The sequence below is a fragment of the Mus caroli genome, chromosome 14, assembly GCF_900094665.2.
Source record: "Mus caroli chromosome 14, CAROLI_EIJ_v1.1, whole genome shotgun sequence".
NCBI lineage: Eukaryota > Metazoa > Chordata > Mammalia > Rodentia > Muridae > Mus > Mus caroli.
In genome coordinates, this window is record NC_034583.1 from 87,684,206 (window position 1) to 87,702,566 (window position 18,361).

At 36.2% G+C, this 18,361-nt stretch overlaps 1 non-coding gene across 1 annotated transcript; it reads right to left on the reverse strand.

Annotated features, from left to right (window-relative positions):
- Positions 1-15,827: 15,827 nt before the first annotated feature.
- On the reverse strand, positions 15,828-15,961 carry LOC115029320. Its single transcript, XR_003834890.1, has one exon. It is a non-coding gene; the product is annotated as a small nucleolar RNA SNORA17 (small nucleolar RNA).
- Positions 15,962-18,361: the final 2,400 nt, after the last annotated feature.

Genomic DNA, 18,361 nt, shown 5'->3' on the forward strand with positions numbered 1-18,361 from the left:
CATCAGTGGAAAGAGAGGCCCATTGGTTGTGCAAACTTTATATGCCTCAGTACTCGGGAATGCCAGGGCCAAGAAGTGGGAGTGCCTGAGTGGGGGAGTGGGTGGGAGAGCATGTGGCAGACTTTTGGAATAGCATTGGAAATGTAAATGAAATAAATACCTACTAAAAACCTTCTCTATTGAATGATTGTTGAGTTCATATATAGGTAGGAATCTTCTGCAAATCAATGTGCCTAATCTTACAAGGTTTTTTTTAATATTCAAATTCATGTTATTGCACCCAAAGTTACTCAGGTAGCTTGCTGATGGTTCTATGGCAGATGAAACAGAAAACAGAAGATTCACCTTGCACCTCACCAGCTAAGAGGAGTTGAAGGGTACTTGCTTTTCATGATAGATTTGCCACCAAGTATGAATTTATCATAAGATCACATCTTTTTTTTTATTGGATATTTTATTTATATACATTTCAAATGTTATTCCTTTTCCTGTTTTCCCTTCAAAACCTCCCTATCCCATCCCCCTTCCCCTGCTTCTATGAGGGTGTTCCCCTACCCACCTACCCACCCACCTACCCACCCACTCCCATCTCCCTGCCCTGGCATTCCCCTATCCTGGGTCATCAAGCCTTCTCAGGACCAAGGGCTTCCCCTCCCATTGATGTCTGACAAGACAATCCTGGGCTACATATGCTGCTAGAGCCATAGGTCCCCCCACGTGTACTCTTTCATCGTAGTTTAGTCCCTGGGAGCTCTGGAGTTTCTGCTTGGTTGATATTGTTGTTCTTCCTATCGGGGTGAAAACCCCTACAGCCTTTAATCCTTTCTCTTACAAGGCTTAACTTTTCAAATTCAACTTATCATATAATAGTTAACTCTTCAAATTCAAGTTTAATTGGACTATTTTCCTAAAACTGCATTTTCTATATATATTTCTTACAGGTACTTCAGTCTGAGCAATGTTCTTGGATGCATTCAATAATAATAATTACAACAGTACTGCGACACAAACAATAAGGACTAATTCATTATTTCAAATAATTCATAGCCAAAGGGAAAAGTAAGAGAATTGTTTGTGGAAGAAACCATTTCTAAAATTGAAATAGTTACTCATACCTATGAATTGTGACGTTTTATTTCCTGAAAGGTTTAGTAGCAAAAGAGTGACATTTAGTAAACAGCAAATAAGAGCTGTGACTTTTATTTTAAGGTACTAGAAAAACTTGACAAAAACAAACGTAAATTATGTCCCCCATGGAGATTAATAAAAGAAAAACTAAGGTAATTTTGGCATTGCCTTGAGATTGATAGGTTAATGAGAAATATTTTCAAATCTATGCCAAAGGCATTTCAGTTTTTAAAATAAAATATATATTATTTGATAATTTCATCTGCTATATTTTGATGATACTCATCTCTAACTCTTCCCACCAGACCCTCACTAATCTCTTCATTCTACGCTGCACTTATTTTCTTTGCATCATTTCTTTATTTTTTTAGAAGAGAGTATTGTCCAGAAAAATTTCTGGTCTACTGGCTCTTACAATCTTTCTATCCCCTTTTCACTCCTGTCCCTGGAGCCTTACATATATAGTCTATGTTATAAATGATCGATTGGGACAGGGGGCCTATGCTTAATTGGTTTGGTTGTTATTGTTGTTGTTTTTATTTTTCACAATTTGACCACTTCAGCTTTCTGTAATGATCTCTGTTTGCCATAGGAAGGATATCAATTTTTAAGAACTATTAGTTTATAGATTTATCATTACATCTTAGTCTAAACAAGATTATTTTGAACACCACAGGTTGTCATCCCAACTAGTGTTTGTGGAAATTTTTTTCCAATTGTGAAATACAATGAAAGAAACAATGTTCATTGATTCAGCATCACTGTGAGATTAAAGGCTTTTGATTTTTAATACAATAATTCTATTAACGACTAGAGGCTTTTATCAAATATATGTTGATCATATCCATAACTCCACCCCCCTTCTCCTATGCTTGCCTAGATCCACTGGCCAACTCCTGAGCCTCTCCTAATATTGTGCTTCCTTTTTTAATGTTTTCTTTTAATAACCCACCAAGTCTGATTTGTGCCACCCAAATACTCAGGGGTGTGGGTCCATTCACTGGCACATGGTCAACCCACAGATTCTTAGTATTACTGTCACATATAATTGTACAAATCAGTTTCATTGTATCTATATACATAGAAATGAGTAGCTTTGATCATGTGTCTCCATTAAGATTTTATTACAATTATTATTTTTATTTATTTTTTAATATATTTTTTACAGTCCAGAATTTTTCACCTCCGCGTCTACTCTCTGACTGTTCCACATCCTACACCTCCTCCCCCTATCTCCAAGAGGATGGTCCCATGTTCATTCCGCCCCACCATGCCTTGCCATACTCCCTGGAGCCTCAAGTCTCTCAAGGGTTAGGTGCATCTCCTTTCACTGAGTCCAGACCTGGCAGTCCTCTGCTGTATATGTGTTAGAGGCCTCATATCAGCTGGGAGAGGCTGCCTATTAGGTGACTCAGTGTCTGAGAGATCAGGTTAGTTGAGACTGCTGATTTTCCTATAGAGTCGTTCTCATCCTCAGCTTCTTCCAACATTTCCACTAAGAGTTTTTGTTTTTGTTTTTGTTTTTTTATTTTTGTTTTGTTTTGTGTTTTTGGATAGTTTCTTTATTTACATTTCAAATGTTTTCCCCTTTCCAGGTATGCCCTTCGGAAATCCCCTATTCCACACCCGACCCCGGCATCGAGGGTGCTCAACCACCCACCTACCCACTCCCATCTTCCTGCCCTGGCATTCTCCTACACTGGGGCATTGAATATCCTCAGGTCCAAGGGCAGCTTCTCCGGCTGATGTTCAACAATGCCATCCTCTGCCACACATATGGTCAGCGGCATGGGTCCCCCATGTTTACATTTTGGTTGGTGATCCAGTCCCCAGGAGCTCCAGAGGATCTGACCTGTTGACACTGCTCCCTCCATGGGGCTGCAAATCCCCTCAGCTCCTTCAGTTCCTTCTCCAACTCCTCCATTGGAGACCCCTGCACTCAGTCCAATTGTTGACTGTGAGCATCTGCCTCTGTATTTGTCAGACTCTGGCAAAGTCTCTCAGGAGACCGTAGCCACATCAGGCTTTCATCAGCAAGCACTACCCAGCATCCACAGTGGTGTCCTGGCTTGGTGGACAGAATGGATCCCCAGGTGGGTCAATCTCTGGATGGCCTTTCCTTCAGTCTCTGCTTAACACTTTGTCTCCATATTTCCTCCTGTGAGTATTTTGTTCACCCTTCACTGCACTGAAACATCCACATTTTGATCTTCCTCCTTCTTAGGCCTGTAAGATTTTAATTTAAAATTATTGTTTCAGAAAATCAAAATACACAAATTTAATGGTCAATTTGACTTATAAAATGTACTTTTTCTAAGTGTACCAAATCTTACCCACTGTCCACCTTACTGGGAGTCACGTCCATATTCACAGGTGGATGGATAAATTGGAAGCTTATTGCCATAGAGTAGTTAATGAAATATTTTTCATGCAAACTTTTGTTTGACTAAAATGTAATCAAAGTTCAGATAAGTCAAATGTAGTTCTTAGGAAAATCAAGCCTTTAATTTTCTGAAACCAAGATGACAGTAAGAAATAGATTATGCAGCAAATAAAGTACACAAAACATTTATAAAATTCTGCAAAACGATAACTTCCATGAATATTATATTTTCCTGTGTCCCCTTGTGTGCTATTATTGTTAAGTGCTTATTGTGGCTCATTAAACCAGGTTCAAGAACTGCTGATGGAATATAACCATCAAATGACTTTGGTAAAGGCTCACTGTTCTCTTCTGCTGAATTCTTACTTGCACTCCCTCTCCAATTCTGATACCTCGGTCATTTAACTCTTCCTTAGGTCTTACCCTTTCTAGCATAGATCTAACAAGTTGCACATTTAAACCTTGTCAATTGGTTGCTACTTGTTCTGGTTGTAACTCAAGTCAATTTTACCAAACTGAGTTTTCTTTTTTTTTTTTTTTTTTTTTTTTTTTTGGTTTTATGAGACAGGGTTTCTCTGTATAGCCCTGGCTGTCCTGGAACTCACTTTTGTAGACCATGCTGGCCTCTAACTCAGAAATCCACCTGCCTCGGTTTCCTTTTTAATAATGAATTTTCCTCAATTTGCACACTCTTTGGACTCTGCCATATGCATATATATATATATGTAAATATGTATATATATATGTGTGTGTACATGTGTATATATATATATATATATATATATATATATATATATAATCTTGAAATTGAAATGAAGCGAATAAGTGGGATAAATCCCCAGTTGTGGAACTGACATTTGTCATTTTATATTGTAGGTAAATCTGTCAGAGAGAGAGAGAGAGAGAGAGAGACTGTTTCCTTGGCATTCTATTCTAACTATTTGTAGAGTTCCAAACTGAAAAGAGATGAGATTGTAATTTTTTTATTTGGTTTGAGGAGAGAAAAAGATGTCTCAATCAGTAAAGTGCTTTTGTACAAGCTTGAAGATCTAAGTCAGATCCCTAGGACTCAGTCATGCCTGTCTCTGTACATCCAGTTAAATGTACTTAGCTAGGGGAAGGCATGGGCTTCAGAAGGGAAGCAGCTACTGTTTAGCTATGATATCTCACAAAATGACTTTAAATATCTAATCTGATAAAAAAAAAAAAACTATTCCCAGCGACAATCAGAATAGCCATCTTACAGTGAACACTGGTGAATGTGGAGAGTCATAGCTGCTCAAGCTGTTGAATATAAGAGATGGTTAAATTTCAGACCTAAGAAAAACATTTTGAACATGACTGCAAAAGGCTATTTTAAGCTGGCATACCCAGAGAAAGCAGGAAGCTCAACATCATAGTTAATTCTACTTTGTTCTCTCAACACTACAAACTTTGTCCTTCATTGCCATGATACCCAGGAGAAATGAGTTTATGTATCTTACTTTCAACCCAGGATATTAGATGTTTCTCCATACCTAAAATGAGCACTCTGAAGTTTCTTGTTATTCTTGTCTCCATCAGAAAAACAGATATTTAACAGCTTTTATCATCTTGCTACTTGTCTTCATGATCATAGCCCTGCTGAAATGTGACAGGGCTGGTTATCAAGAAATAACTATTGTTGTTAATCTGACTCTATGGTCTTGAAGTACTTTTCAATTGATCTCCAGGTCATTTGCTCAATGTGGCTTTTTCTTCCAAAGTCACATATTATTATTCATTTTGAGCCTCTAATAAGGACAATATGAAGTTAAACCAATCACACAGAAAATGATACAGTCAAAAGATGCTCAGTCCAAAATGTCTGAGACTGCTGGCTGTAGTCATGTGATTCACAGAGTTCTATACTACACCATGTCTGCATCATAAAGACTACACTCTAAAATAAAATATAACCATGCTTAAGAAAGCTATCAACACATAATTACTCATTATAATTATCAAGAATCATGTAACGCCCATATGACAGATAATCATGATTTTCAGCTCAACACATATATGTCAATCAACATATGTAAGAATAGTGAAATACACATCTGAAGGGATCAGTGAAAGCATTTCCCCATAGTAGTGAATTGGTAGGTGTAAAATTCATGGTATTAAAACCCAGGGAGAATAAAATGGGAAAAAAGAAAGCCTAGATATTACCTTGAGAAGGCATTGTTCCCTTCTCTACTTCCTGGGATTCGAAGACATGACTTGCTTTAAAACTTCCATGACGGACTGATATGTCTGGAATTCTGAACCAAAGCAAATAAATGTAAATATTTTGTCAAGATGATAGAAACGTAACCAATAAAATACTTAAAAACTTAGTTATAATGTGATCAATCTGGGAGCATGGAAAGATTTTTCTTTATACCACCATCACCATCAATACACAAATGATATGCTAGATGTCAATGTTCCTAGGACTATGATGTCAATAGATAGAAAAGATATTTTGGGTCCATCATGTTATTATATGTGACCACAACCACATGTAGTGTCCATCTTTAAACAAAATATGACTGTCACTAATAGACATGTATAGTACTGCTATATTATTTTACACATTTATTAATTAGTAAATATTTATTAAATAACCTAGTATAAGAATTTTGGAGGTCATATCCACAAAATCAAATAAATGACTATTGTGATTTGAATATGAAATGATTCCCTGGGCTTGTGTATCTTAACATATGATTCCCAGGTGGTTACAGTATATGAAGCTTTAGAGTATTGTAGGCTCACTAGAGGAAGTAAGTCATGGAGATGGCTCCACATATTCTCTCTGTGCTTCTTGAATGTGGATGCAATATGACCAATCAGTTTCCTAGTCCAGTGGCCATACTTTCCTCTCCCAATTTCCATGTTACCCATCACAGTGAACTCTTTCTTTCTGGAATTTTAAGTTGTAAAAAAAAAGTTTCTCCCCAGTTGTATATGTCAAGGTATTTTAATCAAAACAATATAAAACAATCTTGTACATTTGTGTTCATATATATTCAGAATTGCTTTTTCTAATTACATAAAATATACATAGATTGGTATCATGGATATACATAGCAGAGAAATATGTTTAATTCAGGTGTGATAATGAACGTTTCTGACCCTAGTGTGATGGTGGAGGTAGGAGCATGGGCGAATAAAAAGGAAGATTATAGAAACTTACTGTCCAGGCAGCCTAGCCAGTTGATTAGTACCCAGTTCTATGAAAGGCATTGTCTCAAAAAGTGATGTGGAGAATAATTCAGAAAGGCACTGAAAGAGGACCCCTGGCCTCCAAAACATATACTCACATGAATGTGAGACCACATGCATACTTGCTTACAAACATGAAATTAATGTACACATACAAACACACATGCTGGGTGTGGTGGCGCACCCCTTTAATCCCAGCACTGGGGAGGCAGAGGCTGGAGGATTCTGAGTTCAAGGCCAGCCTGGTCTACAAAGTGAGTTCCAGGAAAGCCAGGGCTATACAGAGAAACCCTGTCTCAAAAAAAAAAAAAAAAAAAAAAAAAAAAAAAAAAAAAAAAAAAAACCTATAATAACAAACACACACACACAAGTGATGAAAAGTGAAAAGGAATATACCACCACTATGTTATGAGGGGAGAAATATCTTTTATTTAAAGCAATTGACCTTTCTTAAATTCTTAAACAAAAATCAATTTAAACAATACTTTAAATTTTTCTAATTGACTATTATCTATTACCTTTCTAAATATTTTCTTTAAAATGAGTTTTTCCCTTTGAGATAAATTTTTATTTATTATTGTCAAGTTATACGATTGTTACTATTATAGACTTTAAACAAATATCTAACATCTTTATAAAATCTCAGCATCTATGGAAAAGCATCTAAATGATATCAGAGAAATTAAATGTGATGCATTATCTATATCTTATGTAAGTCTTGTGCTGAGTTTAAAAAGTGTGTTTCCAAAATATAGCACCTTTCTTTAAATTAGCACCTACTTCACAGATGAGAGGTATCTCTTTGGGCTCAGATGATAAATGTTATAATGAGAATATCAACATTTGTCAGCTTAGTCAAATAGAGTCTCTTATACCAACAATGGATTTATTTGAACTCAGCACAAATATCAAAGTCATTTGTGGTCTATCATAAACTGAATTTGTCATTTTGTAGAATGGTACCGACAAGGTACAATTTAAAAATTCCAGGTTAGTATATGTGTCAACCTAAGAAATTCAAAGACTGCTGAAAATGAACATGCTTGCTGTTCACAGCCATTAAGAGTCAAAATTAACAGACCCATAGTGTAATGATATTGCTGTCATTTTAGAAAACCTAAGAAGTAGCAAGAAATCACTCATGTATGACTCGTGATTGCTGTTCATCGTAGTGCACACACTGGCAGTCTCTTTGTCCAGTCCCCTACAGGGCACACATACTTTCATTTTTGTATCTGCATTGTTTCTATGGTCATCAACTTCATTCAGACATTAAAAGATGAACCATTTATTAAATATTTCTACTAAGAGTCCCATTTGCAACTCACTATCCTACACTGTTATCTAGAAACAGCCATATGTATTTCCTGCAGCTGAAAGGACATATATTACTGCCCAAGGTCAATACAGCATTGTTATATTAGCTTCAAGGAGAATATGTTCTGATTGAACAGTATTTATCAGAAACTATCTTTGAAAATTAGGATGCTATGACAATGTAGGCTTGAGTTTAATTATTTTAATTTTTAAAAGAGGAAACGTTTGGAAAAACAAAAAACCAAGAATTAAATCTATGTAGTTATTTTACACAATATTCAACATTTTAAAGATTGATGAGTCTCTTTCTGTGCCTATTAATTCAATGAGAAATATCATTATATTATTGCTCTTCAATCTAAAATGCATCTCTTAATATTGAGATAAATAAAACACTTTTAAGTTGATTTTGCTATTAAGGAGACTAGAATGTATTGACCTCTTTGAGTCTAATTAAATAACAAACACCAGTATATAGGGTGAAATCATGTACAAATCTATCTTCCACACAAGTTTTGCATTCAAAGAAATACAGATGTTAAAAAGTGAACACAATACTTATTTTTATTAAAAAAATCTGAAGCATATCTTCTCACTTCTTTGTCATTGAATTTCACATATATACATATATGTACACCTTCACATATATGTATATGTATTTATATATGTATATATAAATTTTAAGTTATTTTCAATCCATTTAAAGGATATTTCCCCCTGGACAAAAACACTGTTAAAGATCCATGAACATTTAAGTAAGGCAATGTGAACACATGCACAGGCTACATGAAAAACCTTACGTGATTGATAACAGATAACTGTATTGGATCTTTGGAATAAATTGTTTGATTAAAAGACACAAAACGTATTATAGTCATTCACGGCTTGAGGCTTTATGCTGTATTCCATTTGGTTCCATGTGTAGTTCTCATGATTTATTGACAGCTTCTATAGATGGTTCTTTATTTTCAACTCATCCCAACCTTGGTCAAACAATGCAACCTCCTGCATTTTTTCAATATTTTCCTAATATCTCAGCTCATTTAATTCTATTGATCCACTGAAGAGTATAATGGCATTGAAACTGGAATTACTAGCACCTCCCTACCCCTGTGCTAAGAGCTTTCCTATTGAGTCTGTGGACCATCACACAGAATCATAAAAGTAGACAAAAAAAGTAGAATGACCTTTACCAGCTACTATTGTACTGCAAGAATCCCACAAACCTCAGAACATCATTTTCAATTTTATGGCACTGTTTTCTTAAATAATATGAGAAGGGGGAAAAAAGGAACAACTGACCCCTGTTCAGCATTTACTTAAGCAGAATTGGCATTAATAGAGTATTCTGTCAAAAATTCAAGCTCAAGAAAATGTATGGCTTTGTCCACAGCAGTAGCTATCTTAGCAGATTGCACTGTCACCGCCTCACACAAAGCGCATTGCAACACCATTAGTGGACATAAATAATGCACAAGCTCTTAGGCAGTACTCAGCTAAGTGCATGGAAACCTTGGGCTCCTGTTGTCAGAAATTCAATGGATTAGTACCTAGATTTATTTTAAGTCTGTAAAGCACTTTGTTCTTGACAGCGTTCAAAGTAGAAAGAGTGCTATCCTGAATGTGCATCTTAATACTGTCATTCCTGTCTTGTAAGAGTAGATGATATATGGGCTGCAATATTTCGTTTTAATATTTAAAGTTTTCACTGTGCAGATGCAAAGAAATATATTAATAGCTATCTGCTGTTACTTTATTGATCTAGGGAAGAACAAAGGTAACCTGTAAAATTTCAACTAAGGCTAGTAAAATGGAGACATTACAATTGCATTGTACTGAAATAAATACTGGTGTGATAATCCTTAAACATCATATTTAGAAAATTGGGGAAATCTGGCATTTATTTCCTTCTCTCTTGGTAAATATTGTATAGCAGAGTTCATTTTAAAGACAAATTTTAGCACAGTTTAACTTAATTCACTGCCTTCAAATCATTTGCTTTCTTTCCCAAAGCTAGGTGATTGTGTGAGCTAACCGTCCACTGAGGAAGAACTTTTTTGAACGTTACTAAGAATTGCTGCTCTTTGACTTCGTGTTGTAAGCAGTTGCTGACTATAGATATGTTTAGGAGTTAAGTCCCAAAACGTTCAATGAGTTGAAAGGATAAATATATTATTGAGTACATTAAAAGCACCTTTCCTTTGTGTGATCTAACACAAGAATAAAGCTATTTTATATCAAGTTTAATATTTCTTCTCTATGAAGGCATAAAATCTTATTTTAAAATAATAAATTTCTTTTCATTCAAACTATATGACATATTAATTTCAATCCAGGTGGCGAATATTCACATATTGAGTTACAAAACATTATCAGGATGCAAGACATTAAAGGAAAAGAGAAAACTAATGAACATGTTGATATATTCAAGACACATTTATTATGGTATATGCTTGATGTATGTTAAGAAAATCTATTTAATCATATGACTTTTACATCCTTGTTTTTGTAAAACCAATATGGGATTGTGGCAGCTCATTTTATTCTAGGAAATTCATCATTTCATAAAACAGATATGGTTAGATACGTTTGTTTCTGTTATTTCAGTACACAATTCCTCAAATCCATCTATAAGAGGATCATTATTTGTTCCCCAAACAGAATGTACTGAAAAACCTGGTACCACTGTTTCAGGATAAGTAGAATTGATCAATGAGCCAATTATTAATAAATAAAATAAAATAATTCTATAATGAGTAAGTAAAATCTTCAGCCTTGGAAATTCTTTTACTTTAGAGCAGCTTACACTGCTAAACGCTGTCAACAAACAATTTGCATATTCTTATCAATAGGTGGCGCTTTCACCCTTCTTCACAGTTTACTCTGAATCCTTGTGGAATTCCATACACTTATAAGAGAGCAAATACTTCAACTACTTCTAACTTTGATAGTCTTTAAATTTCACATTATTGCTAGCCATTTTCTTTTCTTTGATAAATAATCCTGTTTGAACATTAGTATTATGCTTAAAGAAAGCCTGGAGTTCTTTTCCAAATATAAACATTTTAAAAATTATTATTTGCTTTCCTGAATTATTTGGTTATTCCCCACTTACTCCATGGGGAAACTTATAGAATGTCATGTTATAAAATTCCTAGTATAGAGTAACTCTACCAATTTCAGTATTTTGATGAATATAATTCTTAAGTGAAAAAACTTGCCAAAAATATTCAAATGTAAGCACATATAGACCACTGTAATATAGTGTAAGAGTACCTTGTATAAATAGGAAAATCCAGTCAAACAGACATGTCTAAAACATAACTATATTTAGAATTTTATATGACTTTATAATTAGTCATACTGGATCTTTGCAATTCAATCAAGTCTGAGCTGTAGGGTTATTTAGAATCTTTCTAAGTGGTAGATAATAGTCTTTTGCAACTTGGAATAAGAAGAATCTGTAAAATATTCTTTCAGAGCACATCTTTATAATTTTATACTAAAATATCTGCCTATAAAATGATTCCCTTCAATAAAGCATAGACTCAAATATTAATATACACTGCCAAATTTCTGATGTCAATTAATGTACTATAGTACCACATTCTCTATTTCTGATTACTTAAAATATGACAAGTGTATTAAAATATAGGTGAAGATGATAATTTTCTGTTTAGAGCAACAGTGTTGGGTTAATAAAACATTCTATATTGATAAAATAAACATCAGAGTCAGGTGATACTGTATATTATAATGCTCAATTAAACCATATAATTCCTACACCTGATTTTTTCCTCAGATTTAATTTTCCTCACTAATCCTCACTATATTTTTAATTCCATATTGTTCTGCTGTGTCAAATGAAAAATTTTCATGTTACCTATATATCAGCAACAGAAAAGTGTAACGTTACAAAGTTGACTCATTATAAACACTATGATCTTTCTTGCATTGTGAAGCCACGTGGTATATTTGTATGAACTGAATATGAAAATTTAATTATTCTGTCCAAAGCATACAATCTAATTCAAACTATAGTAATGAAAATAAAAACTAAGTTTGAAGATTAATTCATCTTCATAAAAGAAACCTAGTCATGTAAGTTACCAGTAATTCTTCCTGTAACTGAACTTAATTTAGTGATATCAGCCTCTTAGTATAATTCTGTCTGAAAATCTATGAAGATTGTGAAATTGGAATCCAATATTCCCTCCCCCAAAAAACTCAAACTGATAGTCTTGGTTCAATTTGCATGTTTATGCTTCATCACTTCTTTTTCCCACAAGGCAGAAGTAGATAATAAGAAGTTCAAAAGGAATTTCATTTTTGTTTCTTTTTTTTTTCTAAAACTTATAGAGTCTTCTAGAAAAATACAGTTTTGAATTAGTCTTATATTTAAGAGATTCCATTGACATAATATTACCTTTTATACATCTTAATAAATAGGATTTCTTATACTTTGAAAGTCTTCTGTTGTAAGAACAAAGCACTCTGTGTCGGTATGCAAGGCCTTGGGGTGTTTATTATACATAGGCTTACGCTTTAAAGTGCATCATTTTTTTGCAACCCAATGTTTTACATATATAGAGCCTGACATTATTAGATAACATTATAAGATGGATCTTGTACAAATTCCATCTACTCCAAATGGAAGAGGATCCCTGTAACGCAGATAAATGTCAAGCGTCAGTAGTCCTATGCTTAAACAGTCTTGAAGAGACAAAAACGGATATGATAGGCATAGCCCTCCATTATCAAGACAGCGATGATAAAGTACAACACTTAAGAGATTTTACTAACAGTTTAAGAGTTCTGGCACAGCACTGACTGTGTATAATGAGGCTTCTAAACGTTCAGCTCACACAACTTGCATTTGAAGAGATAAAATACTTTACAAACTCTATTTCATTAATCTTCACAATATCTCTGTGAAGAATTATGAACACCAATCAACAGATTACAGAGGGATGGCATTGAAATGTTGAATGAATTCCCAGTCCTCTAAGAGAGAGCCTTGGAGATTCTCTTTACAATGAAGTTATATCTTTAATGCCAGCCTTCCAGACCAAATTAATGTGTTAAACCGCAGAAAGAATCAATATGTTATACTTTGTTCACTAGAAGAGAAAGTGAAACTTCTCCAAAAGGATAGACAAAAATCACAATCTTAAATTTGATAATAGGTTAAAGCAATATTTTATTGCTATGTTATAAGAACATTCAAAAGTATGTCTTCTAAGAAAAGCATTGCACAGTGACTCTTTTCCAAGGCTATTCTAGTGGCCACATTAAAGCCAGATAAGAATTTTAACCTTGCAGTAAATTAGTCTAATCATATTATTAAATAACTATTCAAGGGATTTTAACAGCACATGGTTTGCAGTGTATTATTAACAGCTCTTCAAAGGGCCCACAACATTATCACCATCAATAAATTGTTATTGACCACTTACTGTGGATAGCTTGAGTTTCGAAAGATCACATTGCTTCCAATTTGTTAAGCTAATCTTTTATGGATTTATTTTCATGTTGACAAACCAACTTCTTGTTATGTCCATAGGGCAAAACTTAGTCTTGGCACCCCAAATTTTTTTGATTCTTTTTTAACAAATGAGCCTTTAAATGTGTTTGATAACCTATTATTAAGTAATCAGTTTTTTAAAAATGTAAAAGATAATTTGACAACTCTAGCCAGATGAGAAAGTACAGTTATTAAGAACAATAGGGAGGTCATTACACAAAAACGCCAGCACCAAGTACAGAACACTTCCATATCAGTCATTTGTCAGAGCGGCACCAAAGACACCATTGCTCTCTCTCAGACACACACCAGGACATGTTGGTAAGTCCCATCTTCTCTATACACCATACATCTTAGATGCAAGATGAAGAGAAATCAAGCGGACAGTGCACTAGAGAGCTACAGTAACGACAAACTCAGAGCAACTGTGCATGCTACCACTGAGTCCAGAGTTGCAGTTTTCGATAAGTCAACTATGGGAAGCAGAAGGGCCCCTGGTTCAGAAGACCTTCCAATGTACTGCTGATCTATTGTCAATGTTTAAATTATACTTGAAGGAGAGGCAGAATATGGAGTTGCATACTCATTTGTGAGTTCAGACTCTGAAGGTAAGTCCAAACTCAGATGCACAACCCATATTATTTTTTTGTGGGACACTAACTAAACACAATTAATGAATAAATGATAGATTAATTGCAATAATAAAGTTGAGAAAAGGCATTATTGTATTAAAAATTAAGTAAAAATGCTAAGATATAAAAGAAATGAGTTTTCAAACTACTCTTTACCAATGTGGCTGAAACGAATGAGTAAGATTTATTCAAACTTTTTAGGTTTTTATTGGTTCTTTGTCAATTTCGCATTTTGCACACCAATGCTACTCATCTCCCCTACCTTCCCTACCTGTCCCCCATCCTTGCAATTTCTACACTACAACAAAGAAAAGAAAATATTATGGAAGCAATAGTGTATCACAGTGTGTTTCACACTATAGGCTTTTGTCCACACTTCTTTGCTTGCAAATGTTCATTGCAATGAGAAGTTGGCCTGATACAAGCTCTCTAGGCTTCTGCCCTGTCAGTCCTGGAAGCTTACTGGGATTCCTCTCAGATATCCTGCTGTTGTCCTGTGGCTTGGATATCCTGTAGTTTAAAATCTGTAAATCGGTTCCCTTCATGTGCTCCAACAATTCGTAGATGGGGTAGATGTTGGGTCTTGCCAGTTCAAAGCCTCTGAGGTATCTGAGCTGGTCAGTATTTTGGGCCTGACTCTCCAGCAACCTCCACAACTAGGGTCAGCTCTACCCTGCTTCCCAGGCCAAGTGGTCCTCTCCTGAATGCTACACTATGGGAGGGATGAAGACACCTCTCCTCCTCTCATGACCCCATGGCCACATCTCCCATGTGCCACAGGTGACAGGCGGAAGGGGGAGGAGGGTAATTCTCCCTCATCCATGCCACCGTATGGAGGCTAATGTTAAGGCCAGATCTCCCATGCTTGTGTCCTTCAGACCATATCACCTACAGTTCATACAATATGTGAGACCTCTCTCCCAGTCACAGAGTCTAAAGGCAGAGGCCACTTTCCTACTCTCATGCCCCCTTCCAACCCACAAGCCAGCTCTCCCATAATACCCAGGTGAGGGATGGACCAGTTATGCTCAGTTCTCAGATGTCAACATATCCTGGGTGGCACCCCAGAAAGGGACATCCTTCTGGCCTTTGCTAGTAACAGATGTCTGGTAGTGGAAATGGACCCAGATGTAGACCCAATGATGACTAAGGGCAAGATTCCACCATGGTCCTAAGTGGTCACCAGCAACTCACATCAGGCCATTCCTTACTACCCTAGAGTCTCCAGCTCTGCCTCTCTTGATTATGCCCACATCCTTCTGTTCATCTTTCTCTTCCATTTCTCCACATTTTACTTGCTTTTGTAAGTGGCATATGAGGATTTTTGAGTGTGTGGGGTTGTCTCAGGTATGGTCTCAGGACAGATATGCTCTGCTCAAGCATTATGGCACTGGGCAGGGGTCAACTCCTACATGATCTGGTCCCTCAGGCCTGCTTGACTCCAGTGGCCCACCTGAGTGACTCCTTGAGAAGGTTGTCTGTCTTGGGTTCACTCCTTCCTGGGGCCTGTAGTCCCAGACAGGATTCTTCTAGTCTCTGACTCATTCCCTATCTGGGAGCTCATCCAGGCCTGCCTGGTACCTGATTATCTCACGGTCATTTTTTTTTTTCAGGAAGTGTTAGGTTACTAAACATTTAGATGTTCATAAATCAGACTACTGAGTATAGTCATAGCCTCTCTCCCCTCTGCAACCTACAACTATACATGTGATACAGCACAGACATACCTGTAATGACTCTAGGAATAAGGGTTTGTTCAGTTTTACATATCATTTGGCCAATTCTGCACTCTTTCATTACTCCACTCCAAGCAGGGCATTCCATAAGGCTGGACAATTTTCAGCCTTATTGATTTTGTATGTTTAGAGAAGCCTAGCAGTCAGTACACCAACCTTCCTACCTTATATAGTAGCCCTGTGGACACATTACCTCATCTCTCTTCTTCACTCATGTGATAGCTTACTGTTTTGTCAGTACCATTATCATCTCATCCAGTGTCTTCATAGCAACTAAAGTGATTTATTGCTTGCCTTTCTCTTCCTCTTCTTTTTCTTCTTCTTCTTCTTTCTTCTTCTTCTTCCCTTTCCTATGTTTGCCTCCTATAACATTTCCCATCTTTTGTGCTTTTTGTTACCCATTGTTATACCTGCATATAAATAAGTAAATAAATAAATATTGCAACCCTCATACTCCATTCTGTGTTGTTCTCATGTATATCTTTGTAGGGCTGAGTACTTTCTATTAGATCACAAATCAGCTCCCTTATTCCTCTACAAGATTAATTATGCCTCTTAGATCAATTGCTGATTTCTTTTGCTTTTTATCTAGGTGTAAGGACCCACGAAATTTCTCCTTTATGTGGTGGGAAATTAACAGGTGCTTGTATTGTTTTCACCATGTTTTAATCCCCGTGTTGTTTAGATTTCATGGATGTAGCTTACCTATCATAGCTAGAAGAAAAAAAATATCACAGAATATTTCCTGGCTCTGTCTTTCACAATGTTCCCACTCCTTCCCTGAGTCTTTCATATGTAGGTTTTATTGTAGATATATTACTTAGGGTGGGAACGCATGGTCAGTTGTTCTCTGAATGTCAATAAAGATAAAATTCTAACTTAAGAGTATTAATATGTACTTTATCAACATATTATGTTTATTTGATAAATTTATAAAGTTTTTCAATAAATGATGAATCAAACTTCTGTCTCCGTTAGGACTGGTTGACTAGTAAAGTGAAAGGAACTATCAGAAAAAATATTTAACAATGTTGTTTTGTTGTTGTTTTTTTTTTTTTTCAGAATAACAAGAAGCAATCACTAGTTGTCTCTGGGTCTCCTTTTTACTATGTACAAAGTGAAAAACTACTATTATTTTTAATTTTTCTAAATAATGTAATATAATATTGAATGAGTAATTTTGGAGCCTATTTTCATTTCGTTTTCTAAGTAGTAGAGATAGATGGTGTACTGGCTAGTTTTGTGTCAATTTGACACAGCTGGAGTTATCACAGAGAAAGGAGCTTCAGTTGAGAAAATGCCTCCATGAGATATGGCTGTGGGTCATTTTCTCAATTAGTGATCCAGGGGGAAAGGCCCCTTGTAGGTGGGACCATCTCTGGCCTGGTAGTCTTGGGTTCTATAAGAGAGCAGGCTTAGCAAGCCAGGGGAAGCAAGCCAGTAAAGAACATCCCTCCATGGCCTCTGTATCAGCTCCTGCTTCCTGACCTGCTTGAGTTTCAGTCCTGACTTCCTTGGTGATGAACAGCAGTATGGAAGTGTAAGCCAAATAAACCCTTTCCTCTCCAACTTGCTTCTTGGTCATGATGTTTGTGCAGGAATAGAAACCCTGACTAAAACAAATTGGTACCAGCAGAGTAGGGTATTCCTGTGACAACCTGACCATGTTTTGGGGAGGACTGTGGAAGGACTTTGGAACTTTGGGCTTGAAGATCCATTCGTTGTTAAGAGCTCTGTCAGATGTTGTGTAGGAGCTTGGAAAATAATGTTGAGAACAGTGCAGAAGATGGAGGCCTGGCTTGTGAAATTTCAGAGGGAAAATTAAAGACTCTTTTCAGGGCCATTGCTGTTTTGATTGTGAAGATTCTGTGGTTCTGGTTAGCTGGGGCTGAAGAATCAGCTGTGATTAACAAGATACCAGAACTACTAAAGCAAAAACTTTGCATTACTGGGACTATTGATGCTGGTTAGCTGGAGCTAAGAAATTAGCGGTGATTAAGAAGAGACTGCCATATCCAGAGATCCATCCCATGATCAGCTTCCAAACGCTGACACCATTGCATTCACTAGCAAGATTTTGCTGAAAGGACCCAGATATAGCTGTCTCTTGTGAGACTATGCCGGGGCCTGGCAAACACAGAAGTGGATGCTCACAGTCAGCTAGTGAATGGATCACAGGGCCCCCAATGGAGGAGCTGGAGAAAGTACCGAAGGAGCTGAAGGGATCTGCAACCCTATGGATGGAACAACATTATGAACTAACCAGTACCCCGGAGCTCTTGACTCTAGCTGCATATGTATCAAAAGATGGCCTAGTCAGCCATCACTGGAAAGAGAGGCCTGTTGGACATGCAAACTTTATATGCCCCAGTACAGGGGAATGCCAGGGCCAAAATAAAATGGGAATGGGTGG